The sequence below is a fragment of the Ailuropoda melanoleuca genome, chromosome 7, assembly GCF_002007445.2.
Source record: "Ailuropoda melanoleuca isolate Jingjing chromosome 7, ASM200744v2, whole genome shotgun sequence".
NCBI classification, from domain to species: Eukaryota; Metazoa; Chordata; class Mammalia; order Carnivora; family Ursidae; genus Ailuropoda; species Ailuropoda melanoleuca.
This window is the reverse complement of record NC_048224.1, coordinates 110,962,801-110,989,198: the sequence shown is the minus strand read 5'-3', so window position 1 is coordinate 110,989,198 and position 26,398 is coordinate 110,962,801. Positions and strand designations below refer to the sequence as shown.

General features: G+C 41.9%; 2 long non-coding RNA genes across 3 annotated transcripts; one reads left to right on the top strand and one right to left on the bottom strand.

The window, feature by feature from the left end:
• Positions 1-8,046: 8,046 nt before the first annotated feature.
• Positions 8,047-21,402, bottom strand: LOC117803109. The gene is made up of 3 exons (XR_004626769.1): positions 21,268-21,402; positions 9,039-9,120; positions 8,047-8,853 (listed from the first exon to the last, which is right to left on the bottom strand). It is a non-coding gene; the product is annotated as an uncharacterized LOC117803109 (long non-coding RNA).
• Positions 10,582-21,626, top strand: LOC117803110. 2 transcript variants are annotated; one of them, XR_004626771.1, is made up of 4 exons: positions 10,582-12,619; positions 20,774-20,913; positions 21,131-21,200; positions 21,321-21,626. It is a non-coding gene; the product is annotated as an uncharacterized LOC117803110 (long non-coding RNA). The 2 variants fall into 2 exon arrangements; XR_004626770.1 differs by lacking the exon at positions 21,131-21,200.
• The last annotated feature ends 4,772 nt before the right edge of the window (positions 21,627-26,398 follow it).

The following is a 26,398-nucleotide window of genomic DNA, read 5'->3' as shown; positions in this document are numbered from 1 at the left end:
GAACTGTTGAAAAGGAAAAACAAAGCTGGGGGCATCACAATGCCGGATTTCGAGCTGTACTACAAAGCTGTGATCACAAAGACAGCATGGTACTGGCACAAAAACAGACACATCGACCAATGGAACAGAATAGAGAACCCAGAAATGGACCCTCGGCTCTTTGGGCAACTAATCTTTGATAAAGCAGGAAAAAACATCCGGTGGAAAAAAGACAGTCTCTTCAATAAATGGTGCTGGGAAAATTGGACAGCTACATGCAAAAGAATGAAACTTGACCACTCTCTCACACCATACACAAAAATAAACTCCAAATGGATGAAAGACCTCAATGTGAGACAGGAATCCATCAAAATTCTAGAGGAGAACATAGGCAACAACTTCTATGACATCGGCCAGAGCAACCTTTTTCACGACACATCGCCAAAGGCAAGAGAAATAAAAGATAAAATGAACTTATGGGACTTTATCAGGATAAAGAGCTTCTGCACAGCCAAGGAAACAGTCAAAAAAACTAAGAGACAGCCCACGGAATGGGAGAATATATTTGCAAAGGACACCACAGATAAAGGACTGGTATCCAAGATCTACAAAGAACTTCTCAAACTCAATACACGAGAAACAAATAAACAAATCATAAAATGGGCAGAAGATATGAACAGACACTTTTCCAATGAAGACATACAAATGGCTAACAGACACATGAAAAAATGTTCAAAATCATTAGCCATCAGGGAAATTCAAATCAAAACCACACTGAGATACCACCTTACGCCAGTTAGAATGGCAAAGATAGACAAGGCAAGAAACAACAATTGTTGGAGAGGATGTGGAGAAAGGGGATCCCTCCTACATTGTTGGTGGGAATGCAAGTTGGTACAGCCACTCTGGAAAACAGTGTGGAGGTCCCTTAAAAAGTTAAAAATTGAACTACCCTATGACCCAGCCATTGCACTACTGGGTGTTTACCCCAAAGATACAGACGTAGTAAAGAGAAGGGCCATATGCACCCCAATGTTCATAGCTGCATTGTCCACAATAGCCAAATCATGGAAGGAGCCGAGATGCCCTTCAACAGATGACTGGATTAAGAAGCTGTGGTCCATATATACAATGGAATATTACTCAGCTATCAGAAAGAACGAATTCTCAACATTTGCTGCAACATGGACGGCACTGGAGGAGATAATGCTAAGTGAAATAAGTCAAGCAGAGAAAGACAATTATCATATGATTTCTCTCATCTATGGAACATAAGAACTAGGATGATCGGTAGGGGAAGAAAGGGATAAAGAAAAGGGGGGTAATCAGAAGGGGGAATGAAACATGAGAGACTATGGACTATGAGAAACAAACTGAAGACTTCAGAGGGGAGGGGGTGGGGGAATGGGATAGACTGGTGATGGGTAGTAAGGAGGGCACGTATTGCATGGTGCACTGGGTGTTATACGCAACTAATGAAGCATCAAACTTTACATCGGAATCTGGGGATGTACTGTATGGTGATTAACACAATATAATAAAATAAAATTAAAAAAAAAAAAAGAAACAGTATTGTGCACTTAAACATCGGTTAAGAGAGTAGATCTCATGTTAAGTGTTCTTACCACACACACACACACGCACACACACACACACGCACACACACACACANCACGCACACACACACACACGCACACACACACACAAGGATGGAAGGAAACTTTTGGAGGTGGTGGATACTTCTATTACCTCAATTGTGGTGATGGTTTCATGTCCAAACTCAACAAATTATATACAGAAAATATATGCAGGTTTTTGCATATCAACTATACCTTGATAGAGCTGTTTAAAAAAAGAATATAATATGTGGCAGGTCATAGTCTAAACACTTTTTTGTATTAACTTATTTCACAATTGGAATAACCCAATGAGATGGGTACCCATCAGTATGCCCATTTTACAGATGAGGGAACTGAGATACAGAGAGTAAAAGATAATACTCCATTTCACCCAACTAGTAAGTGCTGGAGTACTCTGACTTTAGAACTGACACCCTTAATCCCAGCACTGTGCTGCCCCCTGATGTTTCCCTCCTTTGGATCTCACATCCCATGCTCTCGTGGTCTCCAGGGCTCCTCTCCACCAGCCACTCCATTTCACCTGGTGCTCCCTGGAGGTCTTCCTAGGCTTTCTTTTGCTCATGCTGAATGCTATCACCAAGGGCTCTTTCTAGGTCTCAGGGTCCCCAACCAGCAGCAGGGGCAGATGACTTCCAGACCTGTCTCCTGGGCTCCTTCTCCCTGTCCCAGCTGCAGGCTCCGACTTTCAGCTCTCTTAGCTAGCTAGCTCTATCTGGATGTCCCTAGGCACCTGCTGCTCTGTGGGAAAAAGACTGAATGAATCATTGTCTTTCCCCCTACGTGACTTCTCCTGTGTCCCCATGTCTCACTTGGGGCTCTGTTCATGCTGGGAAACTAGGAGCCATCTCTTTGCTCATCCTCTTGTCTATCTAACCACCATGTTGGGGGAATTCCATTTTTCCCTAACCTATTGCTCTGCTTGGGGCCCTTAGATTTTCTTACTTTGGCCACAGAAAAGGCCGCCTTTGTACTGTCCACTTCCAACCTCATTCTCTTAATTGCATCCTCCTTTAACCACAAGAGTGTTCTCTCTAAAACACAAGTCTTTGTTATGTGTTTGTGTAAGTTCCTCAAGGGCTTCCCATCATATATAGAAGTTTCTTAAAAATGCAATTCTTGGGTAAATGCATCAGAGCCACCTGAGTGGTTGTTAAATGGAAGATTTCTGGCCCTTGCCCAGATCTACTAAATCAGCACCTCTGGGGGTGTGTACTTTAAAAAAAAAAAACTTATTTATTTATTTATTTATTTATTTATTTATGAGAGATAGAGATACTGCAGGGTGGGGGAGGGGCAGCGGGAAAGGGAGAGAGAATCCTAAGCAGATTCCAGGCTCAGCATGAGCCTCACGGCGGGCTCCAGTTTGCAATTCTGAGATCATGACCTCGGCTGAAATCAAGAGTCTGCCACTCAACCGACGGCACCAGCCAGGTGCCCCAGGGAGTGTGTACTTTTATGATGCCAACTGGGTGATTCTAATATGGCGCCTGAGTGAGATCTAAGCATCCTAAAAGGACAGAAATGCCCTGATCTCTACTCCTGTCTCTAGCCTTATCTCTTGTCAATCTCTCTGAGTCCCTCCAAACACCCAACTGCTTGTAGGTTCTCCCCACCCCCAGCACACATAACTCACTGGTCTTTCCATTGCCTCATTGTCTAGAGTACCTTCTCCTTCCTTAGCGATGTTGACTGCTCCTTGCATCACCATCCTAGGCACCAACCCCCTGCCTCCCTATGCTCAGTCATTTGCGGCTCCCCCTTGCCCATCCTTGCCCATCCTTAGTGTACCATCCTGGAATCACGTTTCTGTCTGCCTCTGGAGTTTGCCAGTTTTGTGGGAGCAGACCCCACGCACCACGCATCTTTCTGTTTCCAGGGCCAGACACAGGGTCTGATCCATAGCAGATGAGCAATAAATATTTGTTGAGGAAATGCACAAGGGAATATAAAGTGACACTGCCATGCATCAGAGGGCATTGATAGAGAGCTGAGGTATTACTGAAGTGGGGGTTCCAAGTTCTGCCTGGAGGACTCAATTAGGTGTCACAGCGGAGGGGATATTTCATTAAGTCCTGATGAGAAAAGGATGAGTAGAAGTTTTCCCTTTGGAGCTAAGGGGCAAGGGTGTTGCTGGTGGAGAAAAACTTGGGGGGGGGGCAGCTAGGCACGGCTGCATGGGGTGGAGTGACCAGGAGGCAGCCGCAGCAAGACCAGGGGGCAGTGTCAACAGTGCCTCCTCCAGGAAGGCTCTGCCTGGCCAGAGCACCCCGACTGAGAAACCCAGGGGAGACAGTGCCACCTACTGTGCCGCATTGGTTTCCCAGACCCTTGCATGGGAAGAAGCCGCCCATTATCTAGTCAACACAATGGGAGTTTTAAATTGAAATCTCTCAGAGAATTCTATGAAATATGGACATATGGAACACATTCAACAAATAATGAGCATTATTCTAACTTGTATTTTCTTGCCAGCAAGCCTTTACAAAAAGGTCCTGTCTTTTATTATTTTATGGAATGTATCTTACTTGCTTCCATGATTTTCTCTTTATCCTTCTTGATATTTTCATCCTGAAGTTATATAAGTATCTGAGGCTTAATTGCTGCTGTTCCTTTTGATAACCTCCATTCACCGTTGAGATTTTTATTTCCACATAATAGCAGCATACCAAGAATTATACCACAATTCCTGGTAAAGTTCATCGGAATCCAGCTCTTTCAGTACTTCTTATTTTACGAGTAATTCCCACGGTGAGAACTGTTACAGTGTGTACAGTATCTGACATGGCCCCCAGGGCCTAGTGGGTGTTCAGTAAGCTGTCGTGTGGAGAAGGAGACATGTGCTTTCAATTAAATGGATCTTGTGACCCACAGGTGTTTGAACAGTGCTCTTTCCACTAAAGGCTACTCCTTCCTCCTCAATTTCAGCGTTAAGTCCTTAAGACTATTCTGGATGGAAGAACTGTGAAACTTAATTCACTGTCCAAGCCTTTCCTCAGACTCATGGGGGCGCAGAGAAACTCCAGAGGGAGGCACTAGCCCCTCTATGCTCAGACCCCCACACTTAGTGGGGGGACCTCCATCCCTCCATCCCCTTCCCTTACAGAGATGAGGACGTGGGACTGCATGCAGCAAACATACTTCCAGGGACTTTTTTTTTTTTTTAAATAATTCTCTGCAGGGAATTCCAGAAAAAAAACAGATTCTCCCTCATTGTGTCGACTCCCAAATCTTTCTGTCTTGCGCTGATGCAGGTGGAAATTGCTCTAAAGCCAAGCCCTTGATCACTTTATTCTTGCATTCCTTTTGCTTTTCCACACAGAAGGGGGTCACACGGTTAAATCAAATTCAGAAAAACCCACACCAGTTAGCAGTTCAGGGCATCCCACCCTTGGGGGAAGTGTTACTGTGGGAGGAGATGAATTTAGAATCACCTGGAGAGCTTGTTGAAACACAGATTACAGGCCCCAACTCCAGAACTGCAGCAGGACTGTGACAGGGACTGTCAATTTGCATTTAGGATTGTACGATTTAGCAAATTAAAAAAAATGCAAGATGCCTAATTAAATTTGAATTGCAGATAAACAACAATTTTTTTAAAGGATAAGTATGTCCTGAAATTACATGAGACATACTCACCCTACATATTTTTTATCATAAAATTTATTCACTGCTTATCTGAAATTCCAATTGAACTGGGTGTCCTGAGTTCCATCTGGCAACATAATTTGCATTTCTCACAAGGGCTGTGGGGATGAGGCTGTTCCTGGCCTGGAGGCCACGGCTGGAGCCACAGGTGTACCCGAGCCTGAGCCTGAGTGCTAGGGAACCCCCACATTTAACCAACGAAACACTCTGAGCAGGAATGTAAGCGAGGCAGCAGAATTAGGAGTGTTTTCTCGAAACCCAAAGGAGAAAAAAGTTTTAAAGACACGGAGCGATCAAAAGGGTCACTTGCCAGAGAAAGTTTGGGGGGCTCTGAGAATTGAAAAAAAGAACTTATGTTTGGCAACAAGGAGGACTTTGGGAATCTTCGTCAAAGCATTTTCAGGGCAGTGACGGGGCAGGAACCACTGGCAGTGATAAACAGTGGGAGTGTCGTGTGCACATGACCATTTGCATATGATTATTTGGAGGGACTCCTTTGTGAAACAGAATAAAGGGGGTGCAGGGGCATTTGAAGGTATTTGTTATTAAGGGAGATGGCGGCTATAATTTATGGCCATAGCAGAAGTCAGTATAAGGAACAACTGAGATTACAGAAGCTGGAGAAGAGTAAATGGGGCTCCGGTCCTCGAGATGGCTGGCTGGAGAAGCAGAAAGAAGATGCAAGTAGGGAGAGAAGCAGGGAGGGTGGTGGCTGGACTGGGTGCAGACTCAGATCCCAGCCTGGGGAGAAGAGTCGGTGTCAGTTACGGCCCCTAAAGGAGAAGGGACACCTGCTTAGAGAAATGTCTGTGGACATCTGTGGTTAGCATTGCAGAGCAGAAAACCTTCTCTGCAGGTGTGTGTGTGTGTGTGTGTGTGTGTGTGTGTGTGTGTGTGTGTACAGGTGTGGAGCACTATATTAAAAAATTCCATGTCCTTAAAGAATTTTTTTTGCAGTAACTTATTCTTTGAGCCCTTTCATTTGTTTTCATGGGGCCATTTTCACAGTTCCCCAAGTTGTTTTTCTTCCCCAGGGCTGGCTTTCTCTTGTGGAATGAACCATTTCAGTTTGCATTTTGGGGTTCAGACTCTGGTTCAGTTTGCACCTCATGCATTTCTTTCCAGAACTGTGCTTCGCTGTCTGTGCTTTATGCATGAGCTCCCCCACCAACCAGCTACACTGGATCACCCCTGGCACTTGTCCTCCCTGCCTTCCCACATATTTCTGTGTTAACTGAGTGTCACGAGCATGCCATGAAGGTGTGCCCACAAGTTGTGTCTTTCCACGATGGCAGCTTTCTTTGATCATAAAGCGAAGTTTAATCACAAGGATAAAGCAGGTCCAGGATTCCAAACTCAATGACATTTCACCATATGATTAAACTTGGCTTCTTACACAGCACACAGAGCAGGACAGAAGACAAGCCACACAACACACAAGGTAACAGAAGGACACAAGAGGTGAACACACCAAACATGAAATCCGTCTGTGGGTGCGCAGTCGAGATGAGGCCTCGGTCGGGTCTGGGTCAGCTTTCGCGCTTACTGCTTCTGGTGTTCAAGCGGGTAAGGCTCTCGGGTCTGTTCGGAGATCCACCGGGCAGAGCCTTCGGGGGCAGTTGCCTTTTTTAAGTGGTCAGACATAGAGGGGTCAGCTCTGAGGAACCTGAGTTTGCTGCCAAAATCCTTCCCCCTTTTAAGGGATTTAATTGGTTTCGGGGCCCTGCAGACCTTCTCTGGTTCTGCTCGTTATCCGTTCTGGGGTGTCAGCTGACGCCGGTCCTAGTGTCCCCTTACCTGCTGGGGTCATTGCTTGAGCCAGGCCCCTGCTTGACATGAGAGACTCTTACCCTCTACACTAAGTAATAGAAACAATTGGCGGTATACATTCAATAACCCAAACCCCACCATTAAAGCATTGTTAAACTCTATTGTGTTAAGACGCTCTCAGGTTCAGTTTGTTTAAAAGCTCAGAGTTTCTGGAATTGCAGTCTTGGGAGCATCTGCCATGGTGTTAGTTGTCAGGGAGTGTCCTGAAGCTGGGAGTCTCTTCTGAGCCAGAGAGAACCATTCTGAGAAATCCTGGAAGGAATGGGGAGGCTCTGACGCAGAGACACCAGACTTCTCCTCTGCTTTGACTGGCTTGCTTCTTCTCTGCTGGGCTCGATATGGACTATGTATCTCCTGGCCCAGAGCACTTGCAGATGGGTCAGTGTCAAAAAGAATCAGAACCCAGCGAAGGCGAGGAGGTGCTCCTGTGAGGTTTCCAGGCAGCTTCTCCAACACCCTCTAGCCCTGCCCTGCCTGCCTGCTGCTGTGGGGAAAGGTTAGGAGGTTTGGAGTGAACATCCATGTCTTAGCCTCACTGTTGTAAATATTAACTCCAGAATGCACCTGCTTTATTCCTTTTCCATTTGCATTTGACTTAGCTGTTTGTATTTAGCACATTAGAGTTGATGCTTAATTTTTTTTTTAAAGATTTTATTCATTTATTCGACAGAGATAGAGACAGCCAGCGAGAGAGGGAACACAAGCAGGGGGAGTGGGAGAGGAAGAAGCAGGCTCATAACGGAGGAGCCTGATGTGGGGCTCGATCCCATAACGCCGGGATCACGCCCTGAGCTGAAGGCAGACGCTTAACTGCTGTGCCACCCAGGCGCCCCTGATGCTTAATTTTAAAATTGAATGTGTTATCATTTAATAACATTTATTCAGTGTATAATTATTTATATTATATTATTAAATAAGTATTATTTAAGATTTGACATTCATTATTATTTAGTAAATATATAACATTGCTGAGAATAACATTTATTAAAAGTTATTTAAATAAATAGCATTCAATTTCTATTAATATGAATTTAAAATATAGAAATGACTTAATTATGAAATGCATAATCCATGTTTTCTTGCACAATGAAATAACCAAGTATTGCATTTGAGAACATCCACACATTGACCCTGTCCTTGTCATGGCCAGTGTCCCTGGATCTTTCTTTATTGTGAAAGTCTGACCAGAGGGTTTGCCCCCTGGGGCCAAACAGTCTGTGGGCATGAGCAATTTCTGTTCCAGCCCCCTCTCCAGATTAATTGAGGAGGCATCTGGGGAAACCAAATGTCAGAATTATATAAAGTCACAAACCAAGACTACTACCCACATCCCTCTGCCCTCTTCTGGTAATATCCCAGTGGTGCTGACTTTGCAGTGGGTGAACTTCTGCAGACCCCGAAGTAGAAGGGAGCTATGAATTGCCTGGACGGAAAGATCTGATGATAATTTGATGTCCTTTGTTATCTAGGGAGGTAGGATAATGCACCGAATGAATATTTTGTTATTAGATTTTCTAGACAGCATGTTTTGCTCTACTGGCAACTATCTGCTGAGAATGAGGTTCCAGGATACAGTGCCAACATGTGTAATTCTGAGAAAAGAATTTCCAGGATGGGGTTTTTGTGTGCCACCCCTCCTACCCCTGGTTAACATAGCCTGCTTATTCCAAAGAAGGTGAGAATTCGTCATCGAAACATCTCAGTGGAATAGATGGACCGCTTGCACATTGATAGAAGGTCGAGCCCGAATGCTTCCACACTGTTAAGCACAGGAAAAAAAAAAGTCAAGTTCTTTAAACCATAGCAATCTTCCTATCCATTAATAATAACTGAAAATTTATTTCCCACGTTCAAGAAAGTTTTTTCAATTTCTCTTCCTCACTCACCCAGTTTATCACTGAGTGAATCAGGGCTTGATTTTGACTCACACCTAGTAAAGCTCACCTGTGTGGGGGGAGATGGTCCGCTCATGGCCAGAGTCTTCAGGCTGGAACCACAGCCTGATGTTGATACCGGCTTGGGGCACCTGAGAGCAGAGAGCAGGGCAAGGTTTTTTCTCCTTTCAGCTCCTAAGTACAGGAAGTTGAGATCGCTCCATCTCAAAACTGGCTTCAGCAAAGTATGCTACTTTAGTTCTCTAGTTACTTATTATACTTATTTATTTACTTACTATACTTATTATTTTATTTATACTTATTTATTGAGCTCCATTGATATGCCAGAAGTAAAGAAATACAAAGAAAAAACCCCATTATATCTGCATAATTGTTTGTTATAGTCTTAGATGACATTACAGTAACTAATAAAGTTAATAAAAGTTAAACAAAATTTAGGGCTGCTTGGGTGGCTCAGTGGGGTAAGGGTCTGCCTTCGACTCAGGTCATGATCCCAGGGTCTTGCAATGGAGCCCACCTGGGCTCCCTGCTCAGCAGGGGGTTTTCTTCTCCCTCTCCCTCTGCTGCTCTCCATGCTGTGCTCTCTCCCGTACCCTCTCTGTCAAATAAATAAATAAATAAATAAAATCTTTAAAAAAAAGAAAAGTTAAAATTTAATAAAACTAAAACATCTGCAAAAATTCGGCACCTATTAAATGGACTATTGATGTGATGTTTCATTTTCTGAATTTGTTCTTTAGTTTAGAAATAACTAACAATTAAAAAAGAAGAAAGGGGCTCCTGGCTGGCTCAGTGGGTGAAGCATGTGACTCTGTCTCAGGCCCGAGTTCGAGCCCCACATTGGGCGTAGAGCCTACTTGAAAAAAAAAAAAAGAAAAGAAAATATTTTAATTTTAAATCATCACCATGAAGTGAAATATTTCATGCATAAGTTAAAATTTGCAGTCACCAAACAAAAACAATACACCTCACAGTTTGCACTCTCTTCTGCTGTTATAAATTTAAACACAAAATAACAACTCCAAGCAATTACGCAGAATGAAAGAATTGGAAGTAATTCCATTTCCATTTCTTTCCTGTACTATCATTGTTTCCTTGGAATCTGCTGTTTCAGTGCAGGGATGCGTGGTTCCACTGGAGCTGGGGGCACAAACTGTGCCTGGAGGGGAGCTGGAAGATTCCAAGGCATATGAACGTTCATGCTCTTGAAATAGAGGAGTACTCATGTGAGGGAAGTACTCATGGGGGTAATTTGAATTAATTTCCAAGTAGAATACCGTGTTATTAGAGGATAAGTAATAAAACTGTGCTGATTTGAAAGTTCCACATATCTTATAATTATTTTTTAAAGATTTTATTTATTTGGGGCGCCTGGGTGGCTCAGTCATTAAGCGTCTGCCTTCAGCTTGGGGCGTGATCCGAGGGTTCTGGGATCGAGCCCCACATCAGGCTCCTCCTCTGGGAACCTGCTTCTTCCTCTCCCACTCCCCCTGCTTGTGTTCCCTCTCTCTGTCTCTCTCTCTGTCAAATAAATAAATCTTTTTAAAAAAAGATTTTATTTATGAGAGAGAGAGAGAGCATGAGGGGGGAGGGGCAGAAGCAGACCCCCACTGAGCAGGGAGCCCCATGTGGGGCTTGATCCCAGGACCTTGAGATCATGACTTGAGCTGAAGGCAGACACTTAATTGACTGAGCCAGTCAGGCACCCCACATCTATTATTAAACTCAACCGTAATCACACCAATTGTTTAGAATTTAGACAACCAACAAAATGTTTTTCGGGAAGGAGTATTCTGTCATTGGATTGTTTAGAATTGCTGGTGGATGGTGACAATAAAAAGCAGGCTGACTTTAAGTCCGTTTTATTACTTCTTAATAACTCCTTCACAGATTATGCACTCCTTACTGCCAGCCACCGAGGTTGAAGAGATTTAAGTGAACATGTGGGACTTCTGCAGTCTGCTTACAGGCAACTGACTCAGTTGAGAGGAATATTCTTTCTTGCTCTCTTTCTTTCATCTCTGCAGTGTGTTAGGTGGACATGATGGGTAGAGCTCTAGCACCTTCTTCCATCATGAAGGGAACTTGAGGGTGGAAACTAGTGATAGGATAGAGCAGCAAAATTGAGGACCCAGGTCCCTGCTTGTGGGGAAGAAGAGAATCCCCTCTCATTGGGTTAGGATGAAACCCATGACTTGCTTCTTCTAATCAATGGAATATGGTGGAGATGGGATATCACTCCCAAAATAATACTTCATTATATGGCAAAGGTGAAAGAATTCTGTAGATGTAATTAAGGTCCCTAATCAGTTGACTTTGAGTTCATCAGAAGGGAGATTATTCTGGGTAGACTTGCCCTAATCAGGTGAATCTTTAAAAGAGGGCCTATGCCTTCCCTGAATTCAGAGACTCCAAGCAGCAGAGACTCTTTTCTCTCTGTTGCTGGCCTTGAAAAAGTAATGCTCCACGAATGTTACAGCCACAAAGAAATGAATTCTGCCAACAATTCAATTCTGGGGAGCTTGAAAGTGGATTTTTCCCCCTAGTCTCCTGATGATGATGTAGCCTAGCTGACACCTTGATTTCAGCCTTGTGAGGCCACGCAGCTACGCCCAGGTCAGACTGTTCACTCACAGACACTGGGAGGTAATAGAAGTGTGTTGTTTCAAGCTGTTGAGTTAGTGCTAGTGTGTTATGTAGCATAGAACACTAATACATTGATGTCCGTGTTGTCACTGTAACAGCCCAGGAGTGCCTACCTCCAGGCTCCTTTTACGTGAGCAAGAATTAAATTTCTCACTTCTTCAAACCATTATAATTTTAGATTTTCATTTATAGGCAGCTGACCCTCACCTTTACTGATTCATGGAGAAATGAGAAAGAGTTTATAGAAGATGAGTCATTTGTGGTTGATCTTAAAAGTGGATACAATTTCAGAAGGTGGAAACTGGGGTGTCTGGAGGTAGAAAATAATTTTCATGGGACAGAGTGAATAAGAATACATCGGAGGTGTTTTGAAGAAATAAAGAATAATTCAGTTTCACTAGGTTGAATGAGATGAGGTTGGAAAGGTAGATAAGAGCTGAATCACAAAGCCAGAAGCTCTTGGAGATTATTTTCAAGCAATGGAGAGCAATGGAGGTTTTCTGACTGGGATGGTAGCATAAGCGGAGCTACGCCTTATTTTAGAAACACAGTATGAGTCAGTTCTCTTCACGTTGCAGAAACATATCTCAAAGTAGATTTTGTCTCAAAGAGATTTATGGGAAGAGAAATTGGGGAAGAGAAACAGGAACTTAAAACAGGAGCCAAGGACCTCAGCAACCAGAACAAAAGACTCACGCCTTAAGGTCTCTTTGTCTTGACTTCATTCTCTGCTGCAAGAGGCTTCTCATGGCTGCAGCATTGCCCCTTATAGTGGCCCACCTAAGGGGGAAGAAGTGACTTCCCTTCCAGCTCTGGTTGAAGATATCTCTGCTGGAAGATGCACTTTGAATGGACAACCTTGGAATAATGCCAAAGGCCAGCGGGAAGGATATGATGATTGGCCTGAGTGTAAGTGTGTGTGTGTGCGCATGTGGTGTCTGCTACTAGAAAAAGGAGCCTGGCGAATCAAAACAAAATGTTTATGTAAGTGCAATTTGAATTTCACAATTCTGTTTCTTCTTATCTGGGTCTCAAGGGCAAATGACATACTCATATGATTACACCCCACTAGGGGAATAAAATTTGACTTGAATTTATACTTGATTTAGGAATAAAGGTATACACAAATGATTATTCATAATTTTACCAGTGATTTCTGCCAATGTCAACCAAGCTATAAGCTATATAATTAAAATTAGTTTCTATTGTAAAGGTTTTTAATCCTCAATTATTAATTTATTGTATGTCCAGAGGGTGTAAAATACTGTGCTATGCTTATCCACCACTGAAAGAAAAGAGAATTTCAGAATAGCTATTTAAATGTACTTTCAGGGAGCCTGGGTGGCTCAGTCATTTGAGTGTTCAACTCTTGATTTTGGCTCAGGTCATGATCCCAGCGTCCTGGGATCGAGCTCAGTGGGGAGTCTGCTTGAGGATTCTCCCCCTCTACCCCTCTTCCCGCTGTCTCTCAAATAAAGAAATAAATCTTTAAAAAAATGTACTTTCAAGTTCTTCGAATAATCTCAGTGAAATACTAACTCATTGCTTAAGAAAGCAATATTTTGCTCAAATGTACTAGTAGACTTAGATAGATAATTGTTAAATAAAATCTGAAGTGATCTAAGAAATACACTATTTTAACCTGCACGTTTTACCATACATACTTTAGGTACCTGTGAAATGTTTGGAAAGTTTAGGGTCTTTTTTTTTTTTTTTTTTTTTTTTTTAAAAAANTTAAGTAAGCTCCATGCCCAGCATGGGACCTGAACTCACAATCCTGAGATCAAGACCTGAGCCAAGATCAAGAGTCTGATACCTAACTGACCAAGCCACGCAGGCAGCCCTAGGGTCTTTTTCTAAATTCTTGGATATATTGATCATCTCTACATTTTATAAAGTTGACTCACATCTGTAATTGATACGATAAACACCCATCTGAAGTTTTGAAGATGCCAGCGTTTAAAATGCCTGAAATACAAAATGTATCTTTCAAAATGTGGCTGAAGTTCTTTCTGGAACACTTCCAGCCAGCCACTTGTGGGTGCAGCTGATCCTTTTTACCACTAGGTGCTACTCTTCCTCCATCACATACATCTCGCCAGGCTGAGAAGCAAGATAGATGCAAAACCGAGTTCTTAATTTCCTGACACCTATTTAAACACAAGCTAAAACTTCACCTTGCATATTTACTCATCATTGTAACAATACAGTATTTTGAAAGTGGTTGGCTAAGCATTTAACATTTTGTAGAAAGTGAAGCTTATCCCTTTCTGCAGTATCATCCCACACCACGTTTCAGAAAACTAAAGACTATCAGTGCCTCTAGTTGCTATTAGTTCATATTAATGAAAGGAAGCTATAGGGTTACAATCTCATTAAAAAGACAGTTGACTTGCCCATGATTTCTCCCCCAAAAGATGGCATATTATAGTATCTAAACAATTTTACATGTGAGACAATAGAAAACACAAAACTTTGAGTTACTAGTTATAGGCATTATTATTGATAGATATCTGTGAAGGAGGAAAATGTATGGGATCAGATGTCTTGAGAAAGATGATAAGTAGCTGACAGGGATCTCTGTTTGATTAGCTTTTCTGGAAGGACTTCTCCCACCCAGTGCTTGTGGATAAGGACATTGTAAACATTTTTGAAGATAAAGAGGACATCAACCACCCTCTTATTTAAAATTGTCCACTGGGCCTTTTTGAAAAAAGGTTTTATCAAGGCTTCAGATTGAAAATTCTGCAATTCTAAATATTAAAATTTTAAATTCTCTTCCCAGTGGATAAAAAAATTTGAGATGGGAAAAAATGAAAAGCTAAATAAATTGTGATTTAAAAAACAAAATAAGCCAATTGGGCAAATTAGATAAGTTGGAACATATTTTTTCACGTCTTCCCTCAGATTCACCCATCCAGCTTAGTTGTTCAGTCACTGACTCACTTATGCACTGACCAAACTTTTATTGAGCAAGCTTATGTATTTCAGATACAAAAATAAAATGGAATGGCCTCTATGTTGTGAAACCTTGACGTTTAGTGTGAAGTGGAGAAGAAGGAGAGTCAGATTCGTAAGCAGAGAATTGGCATAGTGATAGCTCCCAGGATCCTCTTTCATTTGAGCATGATGACAGCTAGGAATAAAAGGATCCTTTGGCAACTTTCACATGCCTTGAGACTAAGCGGACAGAAATGTTGCACTGGCTGCATAGATGCGTTCTCGAACCTGTTGGTGGCTGTGCTGTCCATCGCCTGGTAGTGCTCCAGGCAGGCGCGTGTTCTGCCACTGTGGTGGATGTGGCATCACTGAGTTTTGGCCAGAGAGACTGACGTGGAAGTGTTGGGCGGGACACCTGGGACAGGTGCCTGCCCTCCTCTGGCTTACCGGCACATGTCACTGTCAGGGGCAGTGATACTACTCCTTCTCATTGTAATTGGGTTATTGGAAATGTAATCGACACTGGTTTTTGTTTTACTCATATCTCTTGAGTCTCGTTTCCCTGTTAAGGAACTATTTTGATTATAGCAATAAGGACCTGCTTTTTGTTCTAACTTTGGAGATAGGATTTTAGTGTGTAGCCGGACAGAATGAGACAGAAATAACATGATGAGCAAATCCAGCAATTCAGCCCTTTCACACCAGCAAGAGTACAAGTCACCCACAAAGGTTACTTTTGAAGGTCAAAAGAGAATTGAAGTGAAAGGAATATTGATTAATCCAGGGGAAGCCGAAAAGGCTCTGTTCTTCGGGTAGACCCGAAGCAGCAGGATCCAGGCGTGTCATGTTAATAAAGGAGGCTAGAGACACACTGAGAGACAGCAAAGGCGAGAGCTGGGAAATGATCTTCCCATTATTCCCTCTTGGTTAGAAACCCCATTAAATGCTCTATTGGCTCCCTGAACTCCTCCTTTGAGGAGAAAAGAATAGTGAAGCGTAATCCCATGTCTGTAAGTGCTATTTTGAGAAGGCCCCACTCACGTCCTCATTTCTCTCCTTGCACCACTTGGACGCGTTCCATCATTTTAATCACTCCCTTGCCTACACCTTCCACTCTCTCCCTGGGTACGTCCAACTCTGAGCCTCACCTGAGTAGCTGAAAATAGCTGGCAGAAAAACCAAACAACACATATGCTTTCTGATGTTCTCTGACAGCTTGCATGGCTGTTGCCTTACCCTGCTGACAGAACAGAGGGTTCCCTCACTACTCCTCTGACCCGAACATCTGAAGATTTGACCAGAACATTTAAATACCTAACACACATAGTTAGCCTTCCTGAGGTGCTCTGACAAAACACGCAGGATAATCATCTGGTCACTTGAAGCTGCTAACTAGGGACAAATATTCTTCTTAAATTAAAAAAAAAATAGGGCTTATGGCTTATTTGAAACTTACGACATCAACTAAGTGATTATACCAATATTTTAAACATCTTCTGTTTAAGCAGTTTGGATATGCATACGTTATTCTGTCTATGCTATTACTTTTTCTTAGTAAACGTTTTCTAGGTAGTAGGTAGAAAGGAAAAGTTAAACTGAATCCAGATTCTTAATCAGTTGAATTCATTCAGTCGTTCAATCAGTATTTCTTGTGTGAACACTGTGAATGTGATAAACATAGGGTTGTTTATTTATTGTAAAATTCGTGTAATGTTTGCATTCTCTGCTGAGGATAGGAAGGCTGCCTGCCTTTCGCACAGCTGTATCCCCAGAGCCCAGCGCAGGGCCTTGCACGTAATAGGCACTCAAAGCCTGGAGATGGCTACTTCCACTGTCCAAACAATACCAATACTTGGGGCAGACTGGGGTGGGCTGATAAACGTCTAGTTAGAGGGTTAGAAGAATTGGAAGGATGATGGAGATTCTATTGGGAAAAGGGATTGGATAGTCCAAATATGTATAAATTCATGGAACAACTCTCCCACTCTCCTTGGGATATATTAAAAACACCCGGTCCTGTGTTAAATTGGGTAGGGGAAAGCTAAGCTTCCAGATTGTGATGATGTCACACATTGGGACAATTCCTGAGATAAATGAAAGCTGCTTCTTTCTATCTTTAGTTCTCTATATTTCTATGGCTGAGGTATTTGCAAACAATGATAAATGCAGGGTGATAGACCCTTTGAGGGCATGGCTTAAGTGTAAATATTCAAAGGGCTGACGAAAGTTTGACCGCTTCAATTTTTTATTTTATTATTTTTTAAAAGATTTTTTTATTTATTTGAGAGAGAGAGTGAGAAAAAGAGAGCATGAGCGGGGGCAGGGTCAGAGGGAGAAGCAGACTCCCCCACTGAGCGGGGAGCCTGACACGGGGCTTGACCTTGGTACTCCAGGATCATGACCTGAGACAAGGCAGAGGCTCAACCCACTGAGCCACCCAGGTGCCCCTGACTGCTTCAATTAAAAAAAAAAAAAATACCGGACTTTATTTCTTAGAGCAGTTTTAGGTTTACAGAAAAATTGAATAAAGGGGCACCTGGGTGGCTCAGTCAGTTAAGCTGACTTACATTAGGATTTTTACTGCGTTTTTATTTTATGTTAGGATTTACTCTGCATTATACAATTCTATGGATTTTGCCAAATGCATGATGATTGCCTCAGTTTTTATCCAGCAGAAGGGCTCAATAACATAAGATTTTAGTAGAATGAACAGGTGAGAAGCCAATATAATTAAAAAATCAATTTGTGCAATAAAATGACTTAAATTATGTGGATTGGCACTGTATTATTTAATAGGTTTTACTTCCACTGTAATGCACTTATAAAAGTAGAGTTATTAGTAAATGTTCACTTGTTATACTTGTATGGTTGGATTTATTTAAGTAAATGAATAAAAATGATTATAAAACACTTTGGAAATATTTGATAATAATGAGAGTATTGCCATCACATTTAGTCAAAGATTTAACAAGAAGAAAATTCTGCCTTTTTTTTTTCAAATCTGGTAATCACTGGGTATGCGGACATTTAAGGCATCATTGGTTTACTCTTTGCCATGTATCCTGGCACATGGAGAATGTATAAGACATATTAGCTATTGATTATGATTGTAAGTTCTCTAAAATTAGGGGTGTTAAATCAAGTTTTGATCCCTGAAAATGGGAGAGAAGATTAGAAAAAAAAAAGTTTATTTTTGCATATGGAGCTGGTGAGGCAGTTCTCTGAAATTATAGAATCTTAGAAATAGAAAGGAAGGGGCGCCTGGGTGGCTCAGTTGGTTAAGCATCTGCCTTTGGCTCAGGTCATGATCCCAGAGTCCTGGGATGGAGCCCTCCCCCCGCCCAGGGCTCTCTGCTCAGCGGGAAGTCTGCTTCTCCTCCCTCTGCCTACCACTCTGCCTACTTGTGCTCTCTCTTTGTCAAATAAATAAATCTTAAAAAAAAAAAGAAAGAAAGAAATAGGAAGTAGATCGTCTAGTGCAGCTTCTTAACCCAAATTATGAATCCCTTTTATATCACTTGTCTTCAGTGGGCCTGCAGCTTAGATCTATCACAGGAATTGGAACACAATTCTTGTTGAAGCGGCATTTCCTATCAATAGGTGGTTTTGGTTGTTCAAAAGGTTTTCATAAGCTAAACCCGAACTTTCCCCTTTTAACTTCTACCTGTAGGTGCTAGTTTTGCTGTTTCCTATTGGGAAGAATACAGCTGCTAGGCTGTCTATTTAAGACAGCCATTATATTGTTTTTGGATTCCTCAAAATCTCGCTATAACCATTACCAATAGAAATAACTCTTTTTCTTTATTTATTGTTATCATTATTTGTGATAACAACATAAGACCTACACTCTTAGCAAAATTTTGAGTACACGATATGGTATTATTAACTATGGGCACTATACTGTACTGTAGATCTCTAAGGACTTATTCATCTTGTAACTGAACTTTGTGCCCTTTGATTAATACCTGTCTGTTTCTCCCTACTCCCAGCCCCTAGGAACCACTGTTCTGCTCCATTTCTATGAGTTTGACTATGTAATTGATATCATGTAGTATTTGTCGTTTTGTGTCTAGCTTATTTCTCTTAGCATAATGTCCTCCAGGCTCATCCATGTCCCAATGGCATGATTTCCTTCTTTTTCTAAGGCTGAATAATATTTCATTTTATGTATATACCACATTTTCTTTATTCATCCATCAATGGATATTTAGATAATACAAGTAAGCGGGACTATATCAAACTAAAAAGTTTCTGCACCGAAAAGGAAACAATCAACAAAATGAAAAGGCAACCTATGGAATGGGTGAAAATCTTTGCAAATCTGATCTGATATGGGATTAATACCCAAAACACATAAGAAACTTCTATACCCTAATAGCAAAAAACCAAATAACCCCACTAAAAAGTGGGCAAAGAACTGAATAGATATTTTTCCAAAGAAGACATCCAGATGGCCAATGAGAAGGTATATGAAAAGGTGCTCAACATCACTAGTCATCAGGGAGATGCAAATCAAGACCACAATAAAAACAACTCAAGACTGTGATGTCTACAGTAAGATATAAATACCAGTTTTACTATCAGTTATTGTGTTTCTATGATTGCATGCTTAGCTTTTCTCTGTAAAATGAGGGATTTGATTTGAATAATTTCTAGGGTTCTTTCCAACTTTTAAAAGCTATTGTATGTGGTGTGTCTGAGTGTGTGTGTGTTACACATATTCCATCTTACTGGCTTCTTGAACTTGCAATTGATGCAGAGTGCCAGGTAATTTTTCACATGAACTTCTACTAAGCTGCATCTCAGCAACTGTATGATATACATTCATCCCGATTACTTTCTCTCTTGTTTGATTCTCTTTGTTGCTGAAGCCTATGGGGATGATTTTGAATGTTAATTCCGTATTTGTTGGATTAGTAAGCCCAGCAAGATATGTGTCATCTATAAATTTTGCTAACATGATTCTCACATATTCATTTAACTTACTGATAAAAGTTGAGTAGAAAAGGGCTAAAACAGAACCTTGTTCCTACCCCTTTCTTTTCAGTTTGACATTGTTCCATTTGTCAACAATCTTGAATAGACCTGTCTTACGAACAATGTGATATTAAAATCCAGCCTATCTCTCCCTAAATTGTCCAAAAAGGTATTATGATTGAGCTGTCAAATATCTTGTAAAAATATGCTATACTGTGGTACAGTATTACTACATTGCATGAAATTAGCAATGCAACCCAAGAAGGAAAAGTGTTTGGTTAGAGGTGACTTAGTTGAAGTGAGCTCTTATTGTTTCCAGAGGTCAGTTCTCTCTCTCTCTAAAAAGCCCATGAACAATCTATTTAATAATCCATTCTGGAATTTTTTGGAGGAGGAGGGTCAAATTTCTAGTCTTTACTTTCTGGGAACTATCTTTTTTCTCTCCTTGGAAAGCAGAACAACATTGTTTTGTCTCTCATTCGTGGGTAGAAAAGGTCAATCCTTTAACACTCTGTTCAAATACAGCCTAGAGACTGAAGACATAGAGAGGTACGTAGGTGGGTGTGAAAAGTGATTTTTGTAGGGGACTGGGCATTGTCAGATTACTTATGAAATGCTTTCTTCCCCTATGATCTTGTTGTGCCTCCTTAACAGAGTCGTGAATAAATGATATGTAATAGATGAATTAATAATAAAGAATATCTTCATTAATAAATGAGCATTTAGATATAGTGCAATGTATCCACACACCTGGTTTACTTGGGTTTATGGCCTGTAAACGCAGTGGAGCGCTCTCTCCTGTCCCTAAGCCACACAGCCAAAAGTGAGACCACTGGAGCTCCTCTATTCACAAACAGCTTGGCCTCCACAAGTCTGTCTGAAGAGCACCTGATCATAAGAACAAGTGACTAAGGGGCTAAACTTGTACTTGCAGATGCTCTTACACTAACATGCATGTACTATCAGTTCTTTATAACTCATGAAGCCGTAGCTTCTTGCTGATGGACAGCCATCTTTCCTCAAAAGAAGCTCAGTTTCACGTAATACAACATTGTTTGGAAAGTGTGGTGGTGAATTTTTTGTGTCAACTTGGCTAGCCTGTGGTGCCCAATTGTTTAGTCAAATGCTGGTCCAGATATTGCTGTGAAGGTATTTTGAAGATGTGATTAACATTTACAATTATTTGGTTTTAAGTAAAGGAGATTATCTTCCATAATGTAGATGGGCCTCATCCAATCAATGGAAGGTCAAACGAACAAAACACTGAGGTTTCTCAAAGAAGAAGGAATTCCATCTCAAGGCTTGGGTTTCCAGCTTGCCGGCTCTACAGAAATTTTGGACTTACCAGCCCCCACAATCATGTGAGCTAATTTGTTAAAATCAGTCTTTTTCTTTATCTATCGAATGATACATATTTAGATATAGATACATAGATATAGATATCCATCCTATTGGTTCTTTTCCTGTGGAGAACCCTGACTGACACAGGAAGGTAACTTCCCTCCCTATAATGTTCCTGTGTGACATATGGAACTGTCAATGGCCCCACTGGTGGCCATTCACTCTGATATTGTGCAGATTCTCATGAGCCATGGACCTCTGGGGCCATTGTGACTTCCAACAAGATCAGGCACATAGCAGGCACTTGGTAAGTATTTAAAGGGATGTTGAATGCAATGTAAAGAGGCGCCAAACTTCTTTCATATTGTTGATACCTCTTCCAGTAATGTCTGCTACCATCAATGTAAAACTTCTGTTTCCTTTGCAGTGCCCACATGTGTCCTTCCTCTCGTGGATCCACCGTCCCACGGGAGCTGCGGGGAGACTCCACAGTGGCTGTTTGAGTTGGTGCTCTTGCTGCTCTGCCCTCTTGAGGCCTGGTTCTTCATCATTTCCTGGCTTAGGCTCCCTGGTTGGGCACAGAGAGGAAGTCACTGTCTTTGGATTTTCAGGACACCTAGAGTTTCCTTAGACTCCCTTTATGCCGCCTCACCTCTGCCCACTGCTACCTAGACTCTCCCTCCCAGGTGTTGTCACTGGCTGAACTTATAGTTTGGAATAAAACTAAGCAATTTTATTAATTGTCACCTGAGTTGCAAAGTCTAGGATGACAAGCAAGCCCTGAAATGAAAACTTCCAAACTGTCTTGATTTTGACTAAATCTTTGAACCAGAGAGGAAATTTATGTTGGAAATGGCTGACTTCTGGGAAGAAGAGGGAACAGCAGATGGAATGCCATTTACCTTGCTCATTTTAGATACTGCTGACACTACTAGAGCTGTCATCCAAGAGAAAAGGTAATTAAACTCTCAAGGTAAGCATACTCAGCAAGGAACTGTGTGGATTACAGAAGCGCGGTGGGGATGGGAATGTGAAGGTGGCAGTGGAAACCTAGGGTTATGATGTGCCCACTGTGCGCCAGACACTGTGAAATGCAATGCTTTCCATCATCTCATTTAATCTCACAAGAGTAAAGAGCTGATATTTACATAATTTTGCCCCAACTCTTAGATTTTAAATAACAAAGCCAGGAGAAGAATATAGGTTCGTCCAACTCCACAGTGTAAGATTTTCTCATATACTTGAGGAAAAGAAACTTACTTTCTAAACATAAATCATAATGGGCAATATCAATTTAGAGTTTAGCAGAGTTTGAGGCCATTTCCCTACTGTGAAATATCATGCGTATTTCCGCAGTAACTGGAAAGCAAATTAGGGAAGGGTCCCTCCCCCCACTTAATTATATCAAACAAATGATCTTACAATTATATAAGAAGTCGCCCATTACAGTCTAGCCAGTGGCTTGGCTTCTTGTCTAAACCTCACAGTGAAATATGCAGACTTTCTGGAACCACGTATTAAAATCTCTGCGGTTGAATCAGCCCTTCTTCTTTCTGCATAACCTAACCTCAATACTGTTCAGCATACAGAGAACTCCGGGATGAGATCCTTAAAGCCCAGTGTCAAAAGGTGAATACCTGATAATCATCACCTTAGTTTCATGCTCGTGAAAACTGGCTTTGTCCTAATTTATTCTCAGATACGTGGGTCTGTCCTGCAACGAGGTGCCTTGTTTTATAGCCTTGTAAAGAGATCGACCCCAAATTTGGCATCCGTGTAAAGTAACACAATGATGTTCTTGTGTAAACTAGCTCTGAAGAAAATTCCTCAACAGATATGCCGAAAATAGTGAGCGATTCTGACATTCCTCAAATAAGCATATAGTTTCCAAGGTGATTATTGTGAATGACAACCCTCATGTGGGGGGTTAAATTGAGTAGATTTGACAGGGCTGCTGGAGAGCCGGAAGAGCACTGAGTGTTGAGTCACGAAGCCTCCTTTGGCATCCCTGCCCGAGAGACACCGTTTGCATTCTGCTGCTACCTGAGGGACAGAGGAAGTCACCTAACCTCTCTGAGCTTCCTTCCACATTTGGGACACTGTTGAATGACATCTGCTGACACCGTTGTGATAATCAAGTGAAGCTGACAATATGAAAGCCCTCAAAACAGTGGGGCCCTGGAATAGAATGTGGTAACTCATTTATAGTTAACCTCCAGGTGAAGTCCCACAGTCTGAAAACAAGGTCTTCAAGTACTTAGGAAACATCAGTGATGTTAATAATTAGCCGTGGTGAGAAATTCCAAAATCACCCGTGTGTGTGAGGTCCATTGATTTCTGTGCTCGGCGTGATATGTAAAGACACCAGTAGAATCCATTTGTTCAACTTCATGAGCCCCAGAAGACCAGCGGGTACTGCTGGCTTTTCAATCCTGGAGCCTAGATCTCAGCAGTTTTCACCGACTCACTTTATCTCTGTCTAGAGTTAATGAGATCAGAGTAAACATACTAAAAAACCTGGTGCTTTGCAAACCTTTATGGTATTTTAGAAGGCCAGGAAGAAATCATATTTATCAAGTGTAGGACTGGGTTGGGAGAAGAGTAGGACCATAGTGGGTCCATTCTGTCTGTGGGCTCAAATACGTCCTTGGAGATTTCTCCTGGAGGCAAGACTATGCTGTGGATAGAAGGCAGAAGTGAGAGCCAAGGACTTCACTCCTTCCTAATCCGAGTTCTTTCACAGCAGCTACTTTGAGTTTTCTGTCACCACCTCCGTAGCTCACAAGCCCATGGACGCTAGAGTGCCATTTCTGCCCCTAGCAGGGATAAACAGCTGCGTTATGTTGGTGGAGTTACCTAGCCTCTCTTTGCCTTGGGTACCTCATCGGTAAAGTGGGGAAAATAACAGAACCGATTTCCTTCATACGTGTAAAGCATTTGTAGAAGTGAGAAGCTGGGAAAGACAGCATTTAAAAGCGTCAATTCTGGGGGCACCTGGGTGGCTCAGTCATTAAGCGTCTGCCTTCAGCTCAGGGCGTGATCCCGGGGTCCTGGGATCAAGCCCCATGTTGGGCTCCCTGCTCCACTGGGAGCCTGCTTCTTCCTCTCCCCCCCCCCCCGCTTGTGTTCCCTCTCCCGCTGGCTATCTCTCTCTCTGTCAAATAAATACATTTAAAAAAAATTGTCCTTAAAAAAAGAAAGCATCAATTCTGAAGATAGATTGCCTGGGTTCAAATCCCAGTTCCACCACTCATTTGCTCCTATGATCTTCTAAAAATTGGGTGGTTATAGTACTAGCCTCAGATGAAGTGTGCTATGCATGGATGGATCTAACAGGGTCAGTGTATAGTAAGTGCTATACGGATGCCTGCTGTTATATTATTACTTGTTTCTGGGAAGGATATGGAAATAAAAAATTAAAAATTTCCAACATTATTATTTTTTTTCTGTGTTTGGTTCTATTAAGTATAAAAGTCACATCATAGTGATGTTGAGATTTCCTTCACTTTCTAGGCCATGTCCTAGACTTTGGCCATGTCCCTTACTTAACATTTCTCTTTTCTAAGGATTAGATATTGGCATATATTTTACTGATTCTTTATTAAGACTATTTTATTCCCTGGTTTACTTCAAGTTCAGTATCCAATTCTTTTCTTCTTCTGAAAGCAACAAGTCAGTAAATTTTAGAGGCTGTGTACAGAAGGGACTCACACATTGGGAGGATGATAAATGAACTAAATATTTGTTTGGGACAATTTCTGATTCTGTCTCTTCTCTCCTTTCCTTGCAGCATTCATTTCAATGTTTTTGCCATTCATTTATTCCTTCAGTATTTATTGCGAAGGCTTGTCAGGCACTGTGACAGGCGGTGGAAAATTGTGGTTCTGACACTTGAATGGTATTTTACAGCTTACTGATCGTTTATGTTAAATTCATATGTTAAATTCATTCAGTCCTCCGAGGTGCTCACTTCATTTCACCCAGCTCTTCCTCCCCTTTTAACTTTATATTTCTCATAACCATCCTCGTTTCCTTGCTCAAATCTTTAGTGTGCTGAATATTTGCCAAGTGCATGGGGGGCGCAGTGGGGTGGGAAGTTGATAGGAAGAGAAGGTGGTAGGTGAGGGAGGAGATATGAATCATGAGAATGTAGGTCGGAGATGTTTCCAATACCCTATACTTTAGGATAAAAGGATAAAGCACTGCCTCTTATTTAGGAAAGTCCAAAGAGTCACTTGCAAAGGAACAATGACCATCCCTGTACCCATCATCAGAAACTGGATTGAGACTAGACACAGGGCCGGCAATACCTTAAGTATATTTAACATACGCAAGAAGCCAGAGTTATGGCCTTCCCTTCCTTCATAAACACGCAGGCCCTTAAGTGCCAGCATTAAAGTTCCCCAATTACACTTCCTCCGGAGTTTCATGATATTAACCAACAGACAAGAAATAGAACATACCAAATTGACCAGAAAAGTATTCCTTCAGTCTCAGATCACCTGTGTCATTCGTTATAATGCCTCTCATGCACAACCTAGATTTCTATAAGGAAATACCAATGGCTTCCTGCAGTTAGACTAGCTTGTGGTGGATAAATGGGTTATGTCAGCTAGTAGAGACCGAAGGAAGTATGCCGCTGGTGTGTAGGCATGCAGTATTTCTCACATTTGAGCTTATACTGATTTCTTCAAGGTACTTTGAAGATTCACAGGATACAAGCCAATGATAACCATAGATTAACTTCTGTGAAATGTACCAGTCTCATTCCTTACCTAGATGCCTTTAACTTGCTTTGCCTTCTGCATCGAACGCTCTTCCTCCAGAACTTTCCATGGTTCTCTTTCTTGTTATTCAGCTCAAAGTCACTTCATGGAGAGGCCCTCCCAGCCAGTCCATATAAAGTAGTATCTCCACTCTCAGTTCCTCTATCTCATTTCACAATTCTGTTTACTTCATGGCATTTATCTCTACGTAAAGTGGACTTACCTATCTCTGTACTTATTATCTCTCTTCCTCACAACACTGTAAGCTCCAAGAAGGCAGAGATTATTTTTTCACGCGCTGCCTGGAACACAGAAGGCACTTAATGTACATTGGTCAAACGAGCGAGTGAGCAACAGATGCTTACCGAATGCCTATAATACGCCACTCCTATTCTAGGCACTGGGGATGTGGTAATGAATCAAGCAGACAAACTCCCTGAACTCTTGGAGTTTGCATTCTAATGCAGGGTAACAGAAAACAGAGAAGGGGAAGCTGCTGGGTGGGGCTGTGCTATATTAAATAAAGTGATCAAGGGAAGGTCTTGCTGTAGGGTCTTGAAGAAGGTAAGGAGGGAGGCACCTGAAGAAGGTGAGAAGATAAGGCTGACGGGGGTAGACTTTAGCAAAGGGGATAGGAAGTGCAAAGGTCCTGAGAAAAGAGTGGAGAGGCTAAAGTGCTAAAGCCAATGAGCTCCTGGGTGAGTGGCAGCAGATGGGTGGAGAGGTGCTGGCGGGCGGG